Source organism: Nymphalis io, chromosome 27, assembly GCF_905147045.1.
Source record: "Nymphalis io chromosome 27, ilAglIoxx1.1, whole genome shotgun sequence".
NCBI classification, from domain to species: Eukaryota; Metazoa; Arthropoda; class Insecta; order Lepidoptera; family Nymphalidae; genus Nymphalis; species Nymphalis io.
Window position 1 is genome coordinate 4,734,029 of NC_065914.1, and position 20,167 is coordinate 4,754,195.

Consider the following 20,167-nt stretch of genomic DNA (forward strand, 5'->3'; position numbering starts at 1 on the left):
GTGACGTTTAATTTGTATAATAAATTAATTTAATTTTTAATATATAAAAAAAAAACTAATATACTAATTTTGTCTTTTGTTCTTTATAAAAATCAACTGTAAACTATAATCAACATTAAATATCATTGTAGGTTTTATAATTTCAATATATCGATTAAGGCGTGGTAACAATGTTTTTAAAATGTTGTTTACGTTAACACGCTTTTAACAGAGTGATTAGTGATTTTTACTTATTCGATTGACGTTAATTGTTATTTTTATAAAATGAAAACAGCGCCATCTAGTGACAATTACCGCAATACCATACAAATTGTTAACGTCAAAGTTATCGAATAAGTAAGAAAACACGCACTTGGCACACAGAAATGAAAGAGTTAACATTACTTGACACTTCTATAACGCAGTAGTTTAATTTTCGTTTTAAACACACTCTAGAAATGCATTGCTATTCTGTAATAGCTCACTTCATTACTCACAAGTGAAATGTCGACAGCTGACTTATGTTGATATAGAATTTTGATGCGTGTACTCTTGAAATATTATTATTGTTATGTTCAATGTCGCGTATCACTTTCTGACATTTTACGACTGTTTTCCGCGGTGATCGAGTTTGTTCTTACAGAATAGCCTACTGAATTACGGTGGATTTTCTTCAATTCTGCTGTATCGTCTGGGAGTATCATCAAATGGCGGTAGACCAAATAGCTCTGGTTGGAAGTCCATTAGAGATTTGATGACGATTGTCGCGTGACGTGTGTGTTCTCGATCGAGACGTGAGTCAGGGATCATGACTACCTGGGTAAGGTACCAATTAAGCATCACCAATTTTTATTAAGCTAATTATAAAGAGTCAAATGGACCTGATGGTGTGATCACCACTGCGTATAGATTCCTATTTCCATTCACCTTGGGAACTATAATGTTATTTCTCTTGTGTCTGTAATAACACTGGCTCACTCGGCTTTTAAGGCAAAACACAACTATACTAAGTATTGCTGTTCAGCGGTTGAATATTTGATGGGTGTGTGCTACTTACTCAGACATACTTGCATAAAGACATACACAGACACACTCAGACATAATTGAAGTAATTCCTATTATAAAAAGAAATATAATAACTTTTCGATGTAACTTTATGTTATAAATACATAAATTTTACCTGCATTCCTGCTTCTACCGCTGACGTCACACCAACTGATGAATCTTCAAATACAAGACACTGTAATTTAAACAGTCCTTATTATAAACTATACTCAATAATAATAATACATATGTAATCAACATAACACTTGGAAATATTTTCTAATTAAGATGGTAATGAGCTGAACTTATTGTACTTGACCTGTCTTTTATATTCTTTTACATATGGGTGAATAAGAGGTCTTTGTACGCTAGTTGTGCAATGCTATTGAACGAACCGAGCTTGGTAAGTAAACGAATAAATTTGATTTCTTTACATTTTTAAATAGCATACAGTGTAACCTGTTTCGGTTTCGGCTTATCAGGAAATCTGGATGCTGCCACCAGGTATATGTCAGGTTTTGGCTTCCCTCGGGACACTTCTGGATCTGTCACGCTTACCTTGATTGATACAATACCAAACTTCGTTATTATATAAACAAAAAATAATCTTGTATAATAAGTTTATATTTTAACTTTTTATTAATAAGCCACTGCTACTTATATCACAAATATATTACAAACAAATATAGACAGAGGTCCCTGTTACCAGGGAGCGCCGTGCGTCTCCGACATACCAATACAACAACAGCGCGGCAGGCGGCGCACTTTTTATATACGCGTTTGCACGTTTGAGTATGATTGGTTATGTAGAATTGAACTCAACTTACATAGGAAGAATCTAAGTCTTTGAAGCTGTTTTTTTCACTTTTATTTGTTCCTTTAAGCTTTCAATCATCATCATTTTACAGACTATCATTTATAGGTAGCTGAAGTTTCAGCTAATTCAACTGAACAGTTATTTTATAGCATTTTTTTTCGAATAAATGTTCGATATGATTCTATAAAGTGACATAAATTTTATTTATAAACCGATTGAAATAAAACAAACATTGCATTTTAAGTGAAGATTGCCACGATAGCTTATTGAAAACCGCACCCATATCAGTTAAGCCATTTCTAAGATTAGCTTGTACAAATACACAGAGACAAAAATTCTAACAATCATTATTTTGGGTTCTAATGCGTTGATAAAGACCCCCAAATAATAGTTTTACTCATAAACCTTGATACATACTTTGTGATGAAATAAACCAAACAGCTTAGGTCTGGCCGTAGCATGAAGTCTAACCGCTTGCTCAGTTGATTTCGTCGCTAACGCCGTTGGAATCTTGCTGTCGTGGAGATGAGTTAGAAGACGTTCTGCTCCTGAGTTATAACTTTAATTAATGTGATTTGCGGATAAGACTTTTTGGTTTGCATGCCGGGAAATACTTCAAAAACATAACCTGGCCCATAGGTGAAGGACCGATTTATATAAAAATCAAGCATAAACAGACTTTGTTGGCAAATATCCTCTGTATTTATTGACTATAGGCGCTCAACTTTCATATGTATAATTTGGATCCATGAACTAATTTCGTGCTCGACGGTTAAATAAAACATTATAAAGACTATTCCAACCAGGATTATTTATTTATTTAGGAAATCAGCATGTGTGATTGCGTGCACCAATCTACAATAGAATAAAGTATTGGAATCAGCTTCAAACCTTAAGAATACTTTTCACTGGTGGTAGGGCTTTGTGCAAGCTCGTCTGGGTAGGTACCTCCCAATTATCAGATATTCTACCGCAAAACAGTAGTACTTGGTATTGTTATGTTCTGGTTTGAAGGGTTAGTGAGCCAGAGTAATTACAGGCACAGGGGATATAACATCTTAGTTCCCAATTTTGGTTGGAGATGGTTAACATTTCTTATATTGCCAATGTCTATGGGCGTTGTGTGTGTGTAAAGTCTCGTCCGCCTACCTATAATATAAAAAGAACGCCTGTCCAGCAGTAGAGCATTTATAAACAAATAACCTTTTTGTAACGGCGCACTCGGCGACAATTTCTCAACTAAATCTCCCAATTGCTTTTCAAATTCATTAATGGATATCGGCATTTTCAATTCATTGACTATAGTTTCACAAATTTGTCAATCAGTTACACCGTACATCTGAAAAGTTTTGAATTAGCGTAGTCGATATCAATACCCTTTAAACTAATTTTCTAATTATTTTAAGTCATTTAGATCGACGCGAGGCCGTTGGAGCAAACGTGTTTTTGGGTGGAGACTGCGGATCGGCAAACGCAAGGGCGTTCTCCAGCCAGGTTGACAGATGACCTAAAGATGGCGAGAATATACCAAAATATAGTAGTGAACCGAGTAAATTCATTATACATAATTGCTTTTTTCGACCATAAGTATTGTGTATTCCTAGCATTGATCACGGTGGCTGTTCTGCATGAAAATACGGAGGCATTGGCCATTGCGGAGGATTCACGTAAAGGCGTTTTAAAAGCGATAAAAAGGGCGCTACGTACTCGAAGTCAAACTTCTACTCGCATAAGTTTAACTACCTCACAGTCAATCGCTTTAAATTTAGTAAAAGGAAAGTACTACTAAATAATATACATATAAGTTCATGTTAAAGTACATAAATCACATACCCTGACTTGTAAATCTTTTGTATATACTCTGTTATATTTTTCGCATATTTCCTTTATCATTTTATGGTAAATAACTTCAGAATCTAGAAATTATAGGTGCCGGGTTCAATAACATTTGATTATATATTTAAAGATGACTGTCAAATAAAACTCAGAAAAAACCTGGAGAAGCTAGAAGTGCGTTTTTTATTAAGAAGGAAGGTACATTGGCGCTGGAAGAAGTATAAACCCTTCCTTGCCAACCTTAGGAACTAACATGAAATGTCCCTTGTGCTTGCACACTGGTTTATTCGCCCTTCAAACCCGAACAAAAAATTCTAAGCATTGCGGTTTGGCGGTTAAATATATAATGAATATGTGAATAGTGATTACAGAATCAGATAGGCTTACACAGGGGGCCCCACCAAGTGTACAATTCCGTGCCTTGGAAACCACATAAAGCCAATGGCAATACGGCTGATCTTGTTTTGGTCGTATTGGATTTGCCGTCCTATCAGATTATGGAAGTGAAGGAATAGTGTGCACCTATGTTTGCGCACACTTGTTCACTACATGTTCAGCGCAGGTGGCTACCCTTGATCACCCTCTGATGACGTCATATCCACTCTCCGACGTTGTGTGTGTAGCGCGAATATAAAATACTTTGTCGTTTCTATGGGTTTATATGGGTGTACATATGTACACACACGGAGAAACGACACAGCAAAAACTGATTATTTTAGTTACTGGCAAACGTTCTTATTTTTATTATATTTCGATGAACCTTTATGTTTTATTGGTTTTCTGTAATTATAAATTATTTTAGCGTATATGAGTGTTTTACTCATACGACGTACGCATGTGGCTTTTTTTTTAATGTATAGGCTAGCGCTTGACTGTTATCACACCTGATGAAAAGTGAGATACAGTCTAAGATGGAGGGCGCTTGCCTAGAAGATGCCTATTCACTCTTGACTTGAAGGTACCCATATTGCAGGCGGTGGGGAAAACGGAGGTTTGGTATTCCAGACCTTGGCGGTGCGTATCAGAAACGAGGAAGCAAATCGTTTCGTACGTGTCTTAAATACGTCAACTACGTACGGGTCCAGATTTTTTCGATGCCTCGCAGTTTCGTGGTAAACGGTGACGGGGGAACCAAATTAAATTGTACCTGAGCACACTCCGAAATATAGCCGCCGCGTGTGGAGGGGGTATCGGTTGTTAGGTCATATCGTCAGATGCAATTTACATGTCAACCTGCTTTATCCAATCGTCCTAGGTACCATTTACTCGTCACATGAATATGTGTCGCCAAGAAGCCTTACCGGAATACCACAGATAAGGGTAAATGATGGAATTTAACCAGTGGCAGAATAGAAATAATATAGTTCCCAAGTTTGGTAGAAAATTAACGATATTTGGGATGATTAATACTCACACAGCTCCAATGTTTAGAGCCGTGGTGACCACTTATCCATGGCACATTTGCCTGGCCACACGATAAAAAATAGTATAGCTTTCACAATGAACGCTATCCTTATTACCTTATCATTGTTAATATTAATTGTCGGTTGTATATTTAAATGCGATTGACCCCAGTGCTATGACACTATTATTTATTAAATTAAACATTTATTAATATATTTATTGGAATAGGCATATCTAAAGTACATATATTAAACACTTTAGAAATTAGTATTATCATATCATAAAATGTAATACGGGCTTGTATATATATATATATATATAAATAAAAAGAAAAAATTACATTAGCAGCAATAAGTAACAGCCTGTGAATGTTCCACTGCTGGGCTAAGGCCTCCTCTCCTTTTTTTGCGGAAAAGGTTGGAAATTATTCCACCACGCTGCTCCAATGCGGGTTGGTGGAATACACATGTGGCAGAATTTCAGTGATATTTGACACATGCAGGTTTCCTCACGATGTTTTCCTTCACCGTCAAGCACGAGGTGAATTTTTATAAACACAAATTAAGCACATGAAAATTCAGTGGTGCTTGCCCGGGTTCGAACCCACGATCATCGGTTAAGTTTCACGCGTTCTAGCCACTGGGCCATCTCGACTCTTAGCAAAACTATTCTTTTATTTTTACTTCAAAACCGTTTTTGACCACCTGGAGATATATTATGTACAAGTGTGGTCCTAAATACAGGTGTACTCTCTATTCCTTCACGTGAATCACCGTAGTGTTAATACTGCTTGATACTGATTTTGAAAAACCTATTTTTACTTTTAATGGTCCAAACCAGGATTTGAACCAAAGATCTCGGGATCTGCGGCCTTATGTTATTAGACCAACGAGAAAGTCAATGTCTTTGTAACATTACATAAAATTTTATAGGTCCTGACATATGAATTTATCGTTTTGTACGGAAGGAATATAAAGTCTTTTTTGTTTTGTAAAATGTATTTAATTAATCAAAGTATGCACCGTTGTTATCTATGCACTTTTGCCATCTCATAGGTAGTTCATTGATCCCTTTACTAAAAAAACCATGGGGGCGAGAATCAATAAACTCTTTGAAACCGGAAAAAATGGTAATCTGTTGGAGCAAGGTCTGGGGAGTACGGTGGATGTCGCAGACATTCCAATTGTAGCTCATCTAACTTAGTGGTTGTTTGTTGTGCAGTGTGTGGTCTTGCGTTGTCGTGAAGCAGCAGTGGCCTAGAGCGATTGACCAATCTCGGTTGTTTAGCAGCTAGTTCTTCCTTCATAGTTTGTAGTTGCTGACAATAGATATCTGCCGTAATCGTTTGGCTAGATTTTAGAAAGCTGTAGTGAACGACACCGGCGCTAGTCCACCAAACACTCACAAGTAACTTTTTCTGAGTCAATTTTCGTTTAGGGCAGGATTTGGCTGGGTCTCCAGGGTTCAGCCATTGCGACGAGCGCTTCCGATTATCGTACAGTATTCACTTTTCATCACAAGTAATGATTCGATTTAAAATCCCTTCATTATTGTGTCGATTGAGCAAAGTAACACAGCAGTCGACGCGTGTTTGCAAGTTCGATTCACTCAATCCATGAGGTACCCATCGTTCAAGTTTTTTTACTTTCCCGATTTGCTTGAGGTGGATTAATACATTTTTATCACCTACCCCGAAGCCCGCAGCTATCTCGGAAGTGCACGATAGCCTTTAAATCTTCATTTTACACTTTGGTACGGCCGTTCACGGGGTTGGTTCTGAACAAAACGCTAATTTCATATGTAAGAAAGGATATATCACTCGGGTTTTGTTTGAGATTACATTTCTACAAAAGACAGATAACTCTGTCCGCAACGAGATCGATAATCATAATGGTAATGTTATAAACGTCTTTAAAACTTCTCTCTAATTCCTGCTTCCCCTTTCCTTCATAAGTCTAAGCGAGCTGGCTCTCAATGTCACCACCTAACTGTGACATCAATTCCATCGCACACAAAGAAACTTGGCAACTCCTTTCTTTGTCGCACTTCCAAAAAATGGAATTCCTTACCAGCTTACGTGTTCCCCTCCTCTTACAATCCGGGTTCCTTCAAACGAGGCGTGAAGTGGCATCTTGCGGGCCGGCAAGGCGGGGGCGGCAGTGCAGAACATTCTTCCCGACTGTACTGGCCGTCGTCGCGTTTAGACTCTACTACCACTTACTATCAGGTGGAGTAAAGTCATTTGCCCTCCCGGCACATATAAAAAAAAAAAATACATCGAACCATGTAAGCTCGCTCTTATTATATCGTTTTATAAAATGAAGTTTGATTGAGAAGAGAAGAATTGAAATGAGAGTTTAAATTGAGTTCTCATATCTGTATAAGAAATATTTTTTTTATATATTTCGAATGTATATCCGACGTAATTATAAATTGATTTTTCTCAGGTTTTGCGAAAACTCTATACGCCTGGCAACTGCGTGTGCCGCGTCGTCGTGTACCGGCCGAGGCAGGAGAGGATCGTCAGCAATGATCTCGAACAGATGGTAATGTTTACTGGTGGTAGGGCTTTGTGCAAGCTCGTCTGGGTAGGTACCACCCACTCATCAGATATTCTACCGCAAAACAGCAATACTTGATATTGTTTTGTTCCGGTTTGAAGGGTGAGTGAGCCAGTGTAATTACAGGCACAAGGGACATAAAATCTTAGTTCCCAAGGTTGGTGGCGCATTGGCTATAAGCGATGGTTGACATTTCTTACAATGCCAATGTCTAAGGGCGTTTGGTGACCACTTACCATCAGGTGGCCCATATGCTCGTCCACCTTCCTATTCTATAAAAAAAAAAATCTTGTTTAATCGAGTTCAATCATAACACAATTTAAAACCAAAGTCGGCTTTATATTTGAACTGGCTACCCGTTCCGGCATCGCTCGGGTAGAATAAGATATTCATAGATAGATAGTTTACTTTACGCACACCATTAAAGATCTCATACATACATCATCATCAACCCACCGTCGTCCACTGTTGGACATAGGCTCGATCCTCAGTTCTCAATATCCATCCGCTGCCAGCCACTTTGCGAATAGATCTCAGTTGGCATTATTTCTTCCGATATCTTTAACATTTATCGTCATATTTCAGCCAATTTACAACAAACATTAATTAATTATACACTTAAGCCAAGCCATGATAGCCTAGTGGTTAGAACGCGTGAATCTTAACCGATGATCGTGGGTTAAACCCGGGCAAGCATCACTGAACTTCCATGTGCTTAGTTTGTGTTTATAATTCATCTCGTGCTTGACGGTGAAGGAAAACGTCGTGAGGAAACCTGCATATGTCTGATTTCATTGAAATTCTGCCACATGTGTATTCTACCAACCCGCATTGGAGCAGCGTGGTGGAATAAGCTGCATACCTTTTACTCAAAAGGGAGAGAAGGACATAGCCCAGAAGTGGGACATTAACAGGCTGTTACTACTACACTTAAACATTCCCCGTGAATAGTTTCGTCCATCGGTGAAAACTATATTAAAATCCCTTGGGTAGTTTATGAGTTAACTGCGTTCAGATGGATAGACAGACGCTGTTCAAAAATTTTGTTTTATTATATTATGTAGTAATGTAGTAATAGTTAAAATTGCAGAGCTATGTTCATTGATGTAAATTTTGTAGTATTATAACAAATCAAGGAAATACCAAATTCAAGAAAAAATTCAAGGTGATCTTTAAACTTTAACCTGCATTTATTGTAGATGAATTAAAATTTCGATTTTATTAATCACTGGCTGTGTGTACGTGTACCCGCGGCTTCACCCGCGTATTATTAGTTTTATTTTCGTTAGATAAAATTAGTATTTATTCGATTTTGCAGCACCCGGATCTAGATAGGGTAACATAAAATTGGCCATGACAAAAACATTATTCCCTTAAATGTATTCCGACATACTTGAATGTCTTTCCCTGTGTTCCATTTATTGTGGACATCATCAGAGTTAAGGGTACCAGCTGAAACCGTTGCTGGGTTTCGTCAGTTATACTGAACTTATATTGTTATAGTTTGCTTAGTTCCGTAATGTGTAGGTTTTGCAATGAAATATATTCTTATCCAGATGATGCAGTTCTTCCTCGAGGAGAGATCTGGTGTTCTCGTTGCTGGTAAGGTTTAGGACACCGCGAGGTAAGTGACCGCAAGTTCATTTGGAATGGTTTATTGACTGCTCTTGGAAGTGCATGATCGTTTTAATTATGTATGTTTGTATTATGTGTGTAAAAATATTTAAATCAATTCATTTATTTCGATATTTGTATATAAACAACGTTTTATTTCTTATGACTCGACTGTGTAGTTAATATTTGTGTGTTTGTATAGGTATACTGTTATATCGAAGTACTATACGATGTGTATCTATTTTTACATTATTTATGTTACTTAAGATCGAGGTTTTTTTATAATATAGATTTAGGTAAGAGTTAAGTTGGAGTTTTTACCGGAAATCGTTACATGAGTATCACAAACCTGCGTTGGAGAAAAGTATTGGAATGAGCTGTTGTGGTGGGTACATTTAGAGGAGATTACTATACTTTAAGATGACATTTTGTGTAATACTGTAAAAGGCCTGTGTCACTGAATGAATTGTGCACACAGAAATTGTTTTGTAAGTAACAGTATTAGGACGATGCCTTGTACCTAAATGGATTACCCGTTTTTTTATTTATTTAACAAACAATAACGTACATTGAAATTAGATCAAAATCAAAATGAAGTCTTAGATTATCAGCAGAATTAAGGATACAGTTATGGACATTTTCTGCTCGAGTAGACAATTTTGCTCTTCTTAATTTATAATCGCAAAAGATTCTTGTCAGACGACTTGTTTGGTGTTTGGAAGTATGTGATCAGTAGATATAATAAATGTATTAAATTTAAATATTATTAGGTTATTACATGTTCGACGCGGCTGATCGTGACCGTTACGGTCGCGCGGAGGCACCACCTTGCATCGGACACGCTCGAGCTTGCTTCTCTCAATATCCTAACGTTAGTTTAACATTGTTTGTGATTTTTGCGTTCCGATCTTTTAATTAGCAAACTTAACCACATAAGAAATTTATTCATGGTAATATAATATACATTATAGCAAATATTTCTTTGAATTTTGACCCCATAAAATGGCGGTGTTGTCCGGCTACAGTTACATTCGCGAGAGTGGAAGGAGAGAGTTACCACTTGTCTTAAGTGGTGCTTTATAGTGATACTTACTTTATCTAAAAGTAATTAATAAAATATATTGTATATTGTTTTTAGTTGGCATTGCAAATTAATCCTTCATACATTTAATAAATCTAGGATACATTTTAAATTATATTTAAAATATCGCAGGTACCATCGTTGGTTGAGAAATTAGGCGCAAATATACCACCGGTTTTGAAAGAATCGCACGACGACGATTCAAAAGACGTACGTAACACATAATATAGAGTTTCTTTTTAAGCTTCCAACGTAAATTAAATAAGAATTCAGTTTAAATTAGAATTTGACTAAATGTTTCAAGCTTTTATGGGGGGAGCCAATAATAAATAAGGGTAAATTACTTTTGTCGGTCACGAGAATGAATGAGACAATAGAATAAAACCTACTTACTAGACGTCAAACCTGATGGTCGTAGAAGTCGAGACAGGCCCAAGCTTAGGTGGCTGGATGCTGTGAAAAAAGATCTAAGGGAATCGGGCTGAACAACTAGAGCGAAGATAGCCAAAGACAGATCCATTTGGAGAAATGGATGGAATGGAAAGGCTCGCCCGTGGCTGTAATACCTCCGATGATAATGACGATAAATTTATTTTTGTTGATCATAAAACAATTAGAGCTTACATACTACTAATTTTATTGTATTTAATTTAATCGCAATGTAGAAGCGTGGTGGTATAAGCTGAACAATTAGAGAAGGTCCTATAGTAGGATATTGGCAAGCAGTTACTTTTCACTTGTTATGGCTAATATTGTTTAGTAAATAGTGTAATGTAATGTGATGAAACTAAATTTTTTTTATTTGGTTATAGGTAACCGTTATAGCTGATAAATCGAAAGCAGAAGTGCAGAAAGATAAAGATACGGAGGTTGGTAGTAATGGATTTTTTGTTATCTATGTGTCCAAAATTGGGTGTCACGTATCCCTGATCTAATATATTTAGACGATTCTCGATGAAGATGAGCTTATCCAGCAGTACATACATTCATATTATTAAAAATATTAATGTAATATTTGTATGTCTTGTTACTAATACCGTAGTAGTCTCATCCTATATTTTAATTTGCTTTTGGTAAAACGAAATGTTTGGTTGTAACTCGACCTAACCTACTTACTATCTCTACGATTTAAAAGTGTCCATGACTGAGACTGTGCCGTAATCTGGCTGGTGTCGTAGTTCGTTCAGACCTATGGGCACTCGCTCTTTTCAAAGCGAAAAAATTCAATTAGCAATCATTTGACGGGCCGGTTGGCGTGGTTGGTAGATACTTGCCTTTCACGCCGAAGGTTGTGGGTTCGATTCCCACCCAGGACAGACATTTATGTGCACGAACATGTCTGTTTGTCCTGAGTCTGGGTGTACTTATCTATATAAGTATGTATTTGAAAAAGAAAAGTAGTATATGTAATATATCAGTTGTCTGTTTTCCATAGTACAAGCTCTGCTTAGTTTTGGATTGGGCTGGGTGTGAATAATGTCACGGGATAATATAATATGCATTGTCAGGAGTATATGGCGAGGATCTAATAACAGTAATTTATAACGATTAGGTACTTTTTGAAAATTAGAACGGGGTATTATTTGGGGTTAATAGCAGGTCAGGTATAACTTAATTTTCATGTTCTTAATATGTGTTTATAATTCATCTCGTGCTCGGTGGTTAACGAAAATACCGTGAGGAATCTACATGTGTAGCATGAAAATTTGCCACATGGGTGTATGTGTGTGTGTGTGTGTGTGTGTGTGTGTGTGTGTGTGTATGTGTGCCACTAACTCGAAATTGAGCAGGACAGTGAAATGGGTAATAATAATAATAATACTTTATTGTTATCCAATACATACATATTTTAAAAAGTGGCCCTGACTCCTGAACTGGTGTTACCCGTGCGTCAGAAGTCAGTTCCTTCCCATTCAATTATTAAAAAGTTACAAAGGGTCTTATTACTAATTATTGTAAGTTAATCCAAACCGTGTGTACGTGAGTGTGTAAATATGTGTGTGTGTGCTATAATTGAGCGTGTGATGTAGATGTTCATTTATGAGGTAGTTAATAGTTTCTCAACGTCTTCATAATTAAGTTGTTTTAGCCATGTTTTAGTTTTGCCTTTTAATTGGTAGTTATTAATATTCTGTATTCTTGAAAATTTATTTAAATTTTTATAAAATCTAGGTGCGAGACTGTTATATTGTTGCTGTGCAAATTTACTTTTAACATTATTGTAGGGAAATCGATCTCTTCTACTGAAATTAGTTGTGGGTATGAATGGGACAACTGTTTTATGGTATTTTTGTATACATAGGTGTACAAAAAGTTTTCTCACAGATAAAACATTCGCCTTTTCGTAAACCTTTTTTGTTGAAAATCGGAATGGTAAATACATAATTACTTTAAGTAGGGCTCGCTGGGCACGCTCAGCCATTAACATATGGGTTTTGGCAGCGGCACCCCATGAACAAATACAATACGTAAGTTTACATTCTGCTAGAGCTTTATATGTTCTTATTAAGAGGGGAATATCACGCTCAGGCATATTGCATGCCTGAGCGTTTTAAAAATGTATATTAATTTTCTTATTCTTTTACAAACTGATGCTATGTGTTTATTCCAACTAAGTATTTCATCTATAATTATACCCAAGTATTTGATGTTTGATACTCTAGATAAGCTTGTGCATGTACAATGGGGGCGTGTACGTTGTCGATTCTATTACATGGATATGTATGAGTGTACAACTTAAGAGTCTTTTGGTACTCATGCCTTAGTTTTACTGAAACAGATATACTTCGTCTTACTGGTATTAAGTGTTAATAGGTTGTCCTCCAGCCAAGAAATAATAGTGGAAAGTCCATTTTCAGCCAGGTGGTGCACATCCGCCCACGTAATCCCATGAAATAGAATGACTGTATCGTCGGCAAACATTTGTATATCAGCACCTTTTAGTTTGGTATTGCATAGTTCGTTGATATACACTAAGAACAGCGTTGGGCCTAGAGTACTCACTTGGCGAACACCGTAGGTTGTTTTAATTAAAGTTACTTGTATAGTTGTCGACTCTCACGCACTGCCTGCGATCGGTTAGATATTCCTGAAACCACTGAAGAACATTACCGCGTATTCCAATACTTTCATGACGAGTTGGTAGGATCGGAATGGATATTGTATTAAATGCTTTCTGTAGATCTAGGAAAACCCCAGACATTTCTCTTTATTATATGCGGTTATTTTAGATGATAAATGAAGAACAGCTTCATCAGTGGAACGAGAGTTGCGAAAACCAAATTGGCTCTCTGATAGGAAGTTATTGCGTTCCAGATCTTTTATTAGCAATTTTGTCTATAACTTTCGAAATTGAGCTTAATAGGGAAATAGGCCTATAATTACTGGCATCTGTTTTATCACCCATTTTGGGACAAATGGGACATACGATAGCATTTTTAAAAATCTTTGGAAAAACACCAGACTCAAAACTTAAGTTTATTAAATACGACATTGGCATGGCAAGAACATGTCTCGAATTTTTAAGTATTAAAGACGATATTTTATCGATCCCGGACGCTTTGTTTGATTTCAGACAACAAATAGTACTTAAAACTTCATCAGGGGTCGATAAATATAACGACATAGATTTTAGGGGTACAGTATAAGATTTAGGATGTTAGCATTTAGAAAGTGTAATTTCATTAGTATTTAATTTTTCTAGTGTTTGTCTGGCTAGGTGACTACCCACAGATGTAAAAAACTTATTGTACTCATGATCAAGGGAGTCTATAGGAGACGGGCTCAGTTTTAACAAGTCTGTAGAAGAAATTTTAACTTTATCAATGTTACATACCTCCTTCATTACTTTCCAAGTTTCACTTATATTATTTTTATTTAATTCTAGTTTTTGTTTAGAATATTGTCTTTTTAACATTTTTATTACTTTTTTGAGTGTATTTCTATATAAAGTGTATTTGATATTAAGGTCAACATTATCACTGTATTTTCTTATTTGTTTATGTAATTTATCTCTTTTTCGTATTGATTTGACAACCCCTATAGTCATCCATGGTTAAAATGGAATAAATGGAAGCATTAATAGGTCCAACCGTTCTCCTCAGAAGATAGGGCTTGGCTCAGAAGTTTTAAAAGCAGTTTTTTTTTAGTTAAGTTAGCGCTTGACTGTTATCACACCTGATGGAAAGTGATGATACAGTCTTTTTTATATTTTTATAGAATAGTAAGGTGGACGAGCATATGGGCCACCTGATGGTAAGTGGTCACCAAACGCCCTTAGACATTGGCATTTTAAGAAATGTCAACCATCGCTTATAGCCAATGCGCCACCAACCTTGGGAACTAAGATTTTATGTCCCTTGTGCCTGTAATTACACTGGCTCACTCACCCTTCAAACCGGAACACAACAATATCAAGTATTGCTGTTTTGCGGTAGAATATCTGATGAGTGGGTGGTACCTACCCAGACGAGCTTGCACAAAGCCCTACCACCAGTAATAATAAGATGGAGCGCGCTTGCCTAGAAGATGCCTATTCACTCATATTACTTGAAGGTGCCCATATTGTTTGTTACAATATAGTGATTTACATTGAATATTTAATTTTAGGTGAGATTTGAAGAACCGGCATCATTCACAATATACGGAATGGAGGTTACAAGATTGAGAAGGCTCAACAAATATGAGAAATAATACCCAAAAAAAAACAAACGCAATAAACTGACAGCTTGCCAGGCTTTACTTATATATACATGTAATGTATAGTTCTCGCCTGTTCATGTATTGTAAAATGTCCGTATGTATGGCGACGCTCAAAACGGTATGTGACGTAAGATTGATTTATATCCTGTCATAGATGATTTTGTAAGAACAGACGGATGTACAGACTTAGCATTATCTTTATTATTATTTTAAATTTAAGTGAATACAAAAAGCGGTAATTATAATTATTTTTCCTCACGAACTGTGACGTCATTGTGATATTTAACTATACGAATTGTAAACGAAGAAATTAATTTCAATGTATATTTCTAACAACTGTACATCTTGAACGTTACAAAAAGAGGTCAAATTTTATTATTTCTTTTATTCAAGAGTTTAATGTGAAGAGTGAATATTTCTTGAGTTGATTTATAAAAAAATATTCAAGTATTTCGCGATATACTTTTGGTGATTTATATTTGGTCGATATTATTCGAGAGCGTCGCCGAGACGTGCGCTCGCGCCGATGTCCTCAAGACGAATGGGACGGTGGATTTGTTAAAACCCTGCGACCTGCAATGTTGTAACATTACAAGAGTCGTGTAATGTTATGTTTTGACGACTTTTTAGGAGTTATTACATGAATGTCTAGTACCATTTATAAAAGCGCTTGGTTTAAAGCGCTTTAAGTACATTCTCTCCTATTTCATCTCTTTCTTCTATTAATAAAAAAGTCAATAAAATAATATATAGACATGATTGTTTTAGAAAATATCATGTTTAGCTTCTTTTGCCTTACTTTTACAACTCTGTAAATTCGGTATTAAAAAAAAAAACAACATAAAACGAATCTTACAAGTATTATAATCTGTGGTACCACCAACGTTTTTTTTAATACGAAAATAATATCTGTATATACAAAAAATGCATGTACAATATTCTATATATCGTCTTCCAAGAGCCGACGCCCCCAGTATTTTTGTTTTTTTATTTGGCGGTTTTTGCTCTCCAATGTATATCAGATATTTTTCATATAATATTTCTATACGTCATTTCAAATATACAATTTATACAACACGATTTTAAATTGAGCCTGTATGGTATTAAAAACAGAATAAAAATTACTTCACAAAAAAAAAAAAAAACAGGAAAAGTTAATAAAATTCAGACGATATTTTGTTATATGATAATAAATTGAAATGACTATAATGAAATATGTACGTTATTAAATATATAAAATACTTTTTACTTTGCTTACAATTTGATCAAACTGTATCAATATATGTGAAAAATTTATGTCAAAACCTTTTTGCCACGTTTCGTCGATGTTGGTGTTGAATAAAAAAATAATAATAATCTTGGTTTTATTTTGTATGTTGTGTAAAAGCCGAGATAAGAATAGAGTGGTAAGAGCACGTGAATCTTAAGCGATAATCGTGGGTTCACACCCCGGCAAGCACCACTGAATTTTCATGTTCTTAATTTGTGGTTATAATTCATCTCGTGCTTGACGGTGAAGGAAAACATCGCGAGGAAAATCTGCATGTGTCTAATTTCACTGAAATTCTGCCACGTGTGTATTCCACCAAACCGCATTGGAGCAGCGTGGTCGTATACGCTACAAAACCTGCTCAAAAAGGGAGAGGAGGCTAAGGCCTCCTTTAGCTCAGCAGTGGGACATTAACAGGCTGTTACTGTACTGTTTATTTTGTAACATTTATTTCAGCATTTGATAAATGTTGATGTACATTACATTACGAGTTAATTATAGACGCTGTTTACCGGGTGATTAGTTAAACTGTATTGTAATTATTGGGTACCAATGAAATTTTACTTTAAAAATGTAGTACAGATTAAGTTTTAATTATTCATGACGTCCGAATGACTGGGCATTTTTAAAATAAAAATTCATTCATACCCAATAATTAAACAAAGGTACTAAATAGGTAATAAATGCTAATAGTATTTTAAAGCTGATCTGTCACTTTGTTAACAACGCTGTGTTTTTATTTCGATAATCAATTCGATAATGATACTAAGAGAGGACTGAGGCCACACGAATTGTGTTATTTCATACAAATATTCAACGTGTGAAACACAATTAACTGCGACGCAACACGGATAATTTATATTCATATTATAAAATACTAATGAGTTCATTATTGTAGACGTGTGTACAATATACTAGGGTTTTTGCAATGATTAATTAACATACAACATTTATACATTTTCATCATGAGAAATAGCTTATCACAAGTCGTATCGGATAATAGCTTACAAATATATTTGAGTGTAGTTAAGACACATATTATTTAAGACACGTACGAAACGATTTGCTTCCTCGTTTCTGATACGCAGCGCCAAGGTCTGGAATACCCTCTCGACCTCCGTTTTCCCCACCACCTACAATATGGGTACCTTCAAGTCTAGAGTGAATAGGCATCTAGGCGAGCGCGCTCCATCTTAGACTGTATGTCACTTTCTATCAGGTATGATAACAGTCAAGCGCTAGCCTATACATTTAAAAAAAAAAGAAACTTCATCATCTTCCTTATTCACCCTTTTACCACCTGACACTCGCTGTTCGTCGTAAGGACTGACACCCCTTCCACAACGGAAGGCCAATTTGCCCGAACGTACCGTTTAATTCAACGTATTACGTATTGTTATGGAATAGCTTACCAGCCAGTATTGCCTGCTTTATATAACCTGAGTACCTTCTAAAGAAGAGAACAGCCATATTTTAGGCAAGCAAACTCCAATCTTCTACTCATCATTGTCTTTTTTATATAATTGTCGTCAAGCGCATTCCGATACTATGGTATGAAAAAAATAAAAGTAAGAGGCAAATCAAAGCATACCGGGTGGTAAGTATTATATATTCATATTAAAACAAATATAATATCAGAAATTATCTCTGAAAAAGTATTCCTACCTTCTAGAGAGTGAAACGACAATCAGGAATATCAAGCTTATATTAGAAATCAGTTATTATAAAATATCATAATACAACATATACATAAATATATAGTCATATCCTAGAGGCTTCCTATGCTAGAGGGGTCAGTAGACTGAGGGCGATTATCTCACTCGTATCATTTACTGGTATCCAGGCTGGCTACAATCGGCTGCCGCTCTCCTTAACTTCGATTTCACTATTACTCGTATCACGCCCAGAGACTAGTTGACTCCGGGCGTAGTACTGTGACTTTATGTCACAATTGCGTGACATCACAAGTACCGACTTGTATTTAGTGTCCTCGTGTATATTTTCCGTGCGAAGGGAGCGTTTGCGATGATAATCCTATTGGCTTTGTCGTTCAGGACGTCCATGGGACGCTTTAGACTGTCCGGGAGGTGTGAGAACAGGCCTGTGTTGTCAGAGGATTACTGCTTTGTCTGGCTCTCTAAAAATACTTCGTTGAGAGAATTTTGAAGTATTTGGCGATCAAATGGATGTTTTTATGAAGGTCGATGGTGCGAATGTATGTAGGTTATCGCATTATTTTACGACTACGAATTTTCATGTGCTTAATTTGTGATTATAATTCATCTTGTGCTTTACGGTGAAGGAAAACATCGTGAGGAAACCTGCATGTGTCTAATTTCACTGAAATTCTGCCACATGTGTATTCCACCAACCCGCATTGGAGCAGCGTGGTGGAATAAGCTCCAAACCTTCTCCTCAAAAAGTGGAGAGGAGGCCTTTAGCCCAGCAGTGGGACATTCACAGGCTGTTACGGAATTACGGATCGTAAAATGTTGTAAGGTATTGCTGTGTTTTAATGATTTAGGTTGTCATCAATATATTGTTGCAACGAGAAAAAAAGCCGTCTGAACGGTACATTTGAATTATAATTGTCTGTAGATATACAGTAAATTTAGGTAAAAATTAAAATAGCCACAAAGCAGGCTTCAATTAGTTAATAATTATTATTGGTAAAGCCTAATACTCTGTTTTTGAATATATATCTAAAACAGAAGGAATCGATTGGATGCGGATCAAAATGTTTACCAATATGGCAATATCTATAAAAAAACAGTCACGTGTAGCCTATTCCAATCGAAGAACAACAAGTTCATGCAAGCAGCTGACGCATAGCCCCCCCTCCACGATGCAGATGACGAATTTTTTCTAGCTCTGTATGATGTTAACTATTCATGAAAAAAGTTTTAGCCGGTATATAGTACAACGCATTTTTTACCATTTTGGCAACCTCCCCAAGCACCCACCGCTATTTGGGCAGCTGCCAATCGTTCGCTTATTAGACATATAAGATCAACTATCGATGTCAACATAAGCCAGCTGACTATGACTTTTGTGTTTTCAACGGTACCATCCGGATTTTTACTCGATTAGGTAAATGCCACTTATATTTCCTCTACAGACAAACTTTTGTATTGCTAAGTTTTTAATTATATTAGGTGGCCTTGCAAATGGAATACCTGATGGTAAGTCACCACTGCCCATTGACATTGGCTATGAAAGAAATATTAACCATTTCGTACATCGCTAATACGCCACCAATTTTCGAAACTAAGATGTTATGTCTCTTGTACCTGCAGTTACACATCAACTAATTACTTATTATACTACATATTTATACCGCTAAACAGAAATATATATTACTATATTATAGAATAGAGGACAAGATGCTACCTAGCCGGGAACCAAGGCCCTACCCCCAAATAAAAGTGTGTTATATTAAGGGTATTTGATTCAGTATTCTTAAAGTCACAAGGAACTAATCAGAAGTTAGGTTTCTTATGGTGTCCAATAATACCGGGCTACTATACCCAAGATATGATTCGTTTTTCTTACAGATATTTGTCTTTGAGGAGCAATTCAAAAGCTACCATTGAAGGCTACGAATAACAAATAGTAGGGTAAATGTATGTATGTAGATAACAAACACTAATTTTTCAATAAAGAAATCAATTTAAGTTCTCTTAACAATAATTACCTATTAACAATCAAAAAAGTAACTTTCTTATTGAAAAATGATAACCGACTTTAAACAAAAAAATATTTTGGACTATTTTGCCGGTTGGAGGAGTTATACAGACTTTTTTAAAGTCAATAAGTATAATTAAGATAATACGGACATAAGATCGAGAATTTAAAAAAAA

At 36.0% G+C, this 20,167-nt stretch overlaps 1 protein-coding gene and 1 pseudogene across 1 annotated transcript in view; one reads left to right on the forward strand and one right to left on the reverse strand.

The window, feature by feature from the left end:
• The window catches only part of LOC126778772 (uncharacterized), a 212,040-nt gene extending 197,060 nt beyond the window's left edge, over positions 1 to 14,980 (forward strand). Inside the window, exon 49 of the transcript XR_007670230.1 lies at positions 14,945 to 14,980. The gene's annotated coding sequence lies outside the window, so the exon portion shown is untranslated. The remainder of the gene's footprint in view (positions 1 to 14,944) is intronic.
• Positions 620 to 4,272, reverse strand: LOC126778752 (probable pseudouridine-5'-phosphatase; annotated as a pseudogene).
• Positions 14,981 to 20,167: the final 5,187 nt, after the last annotated feature.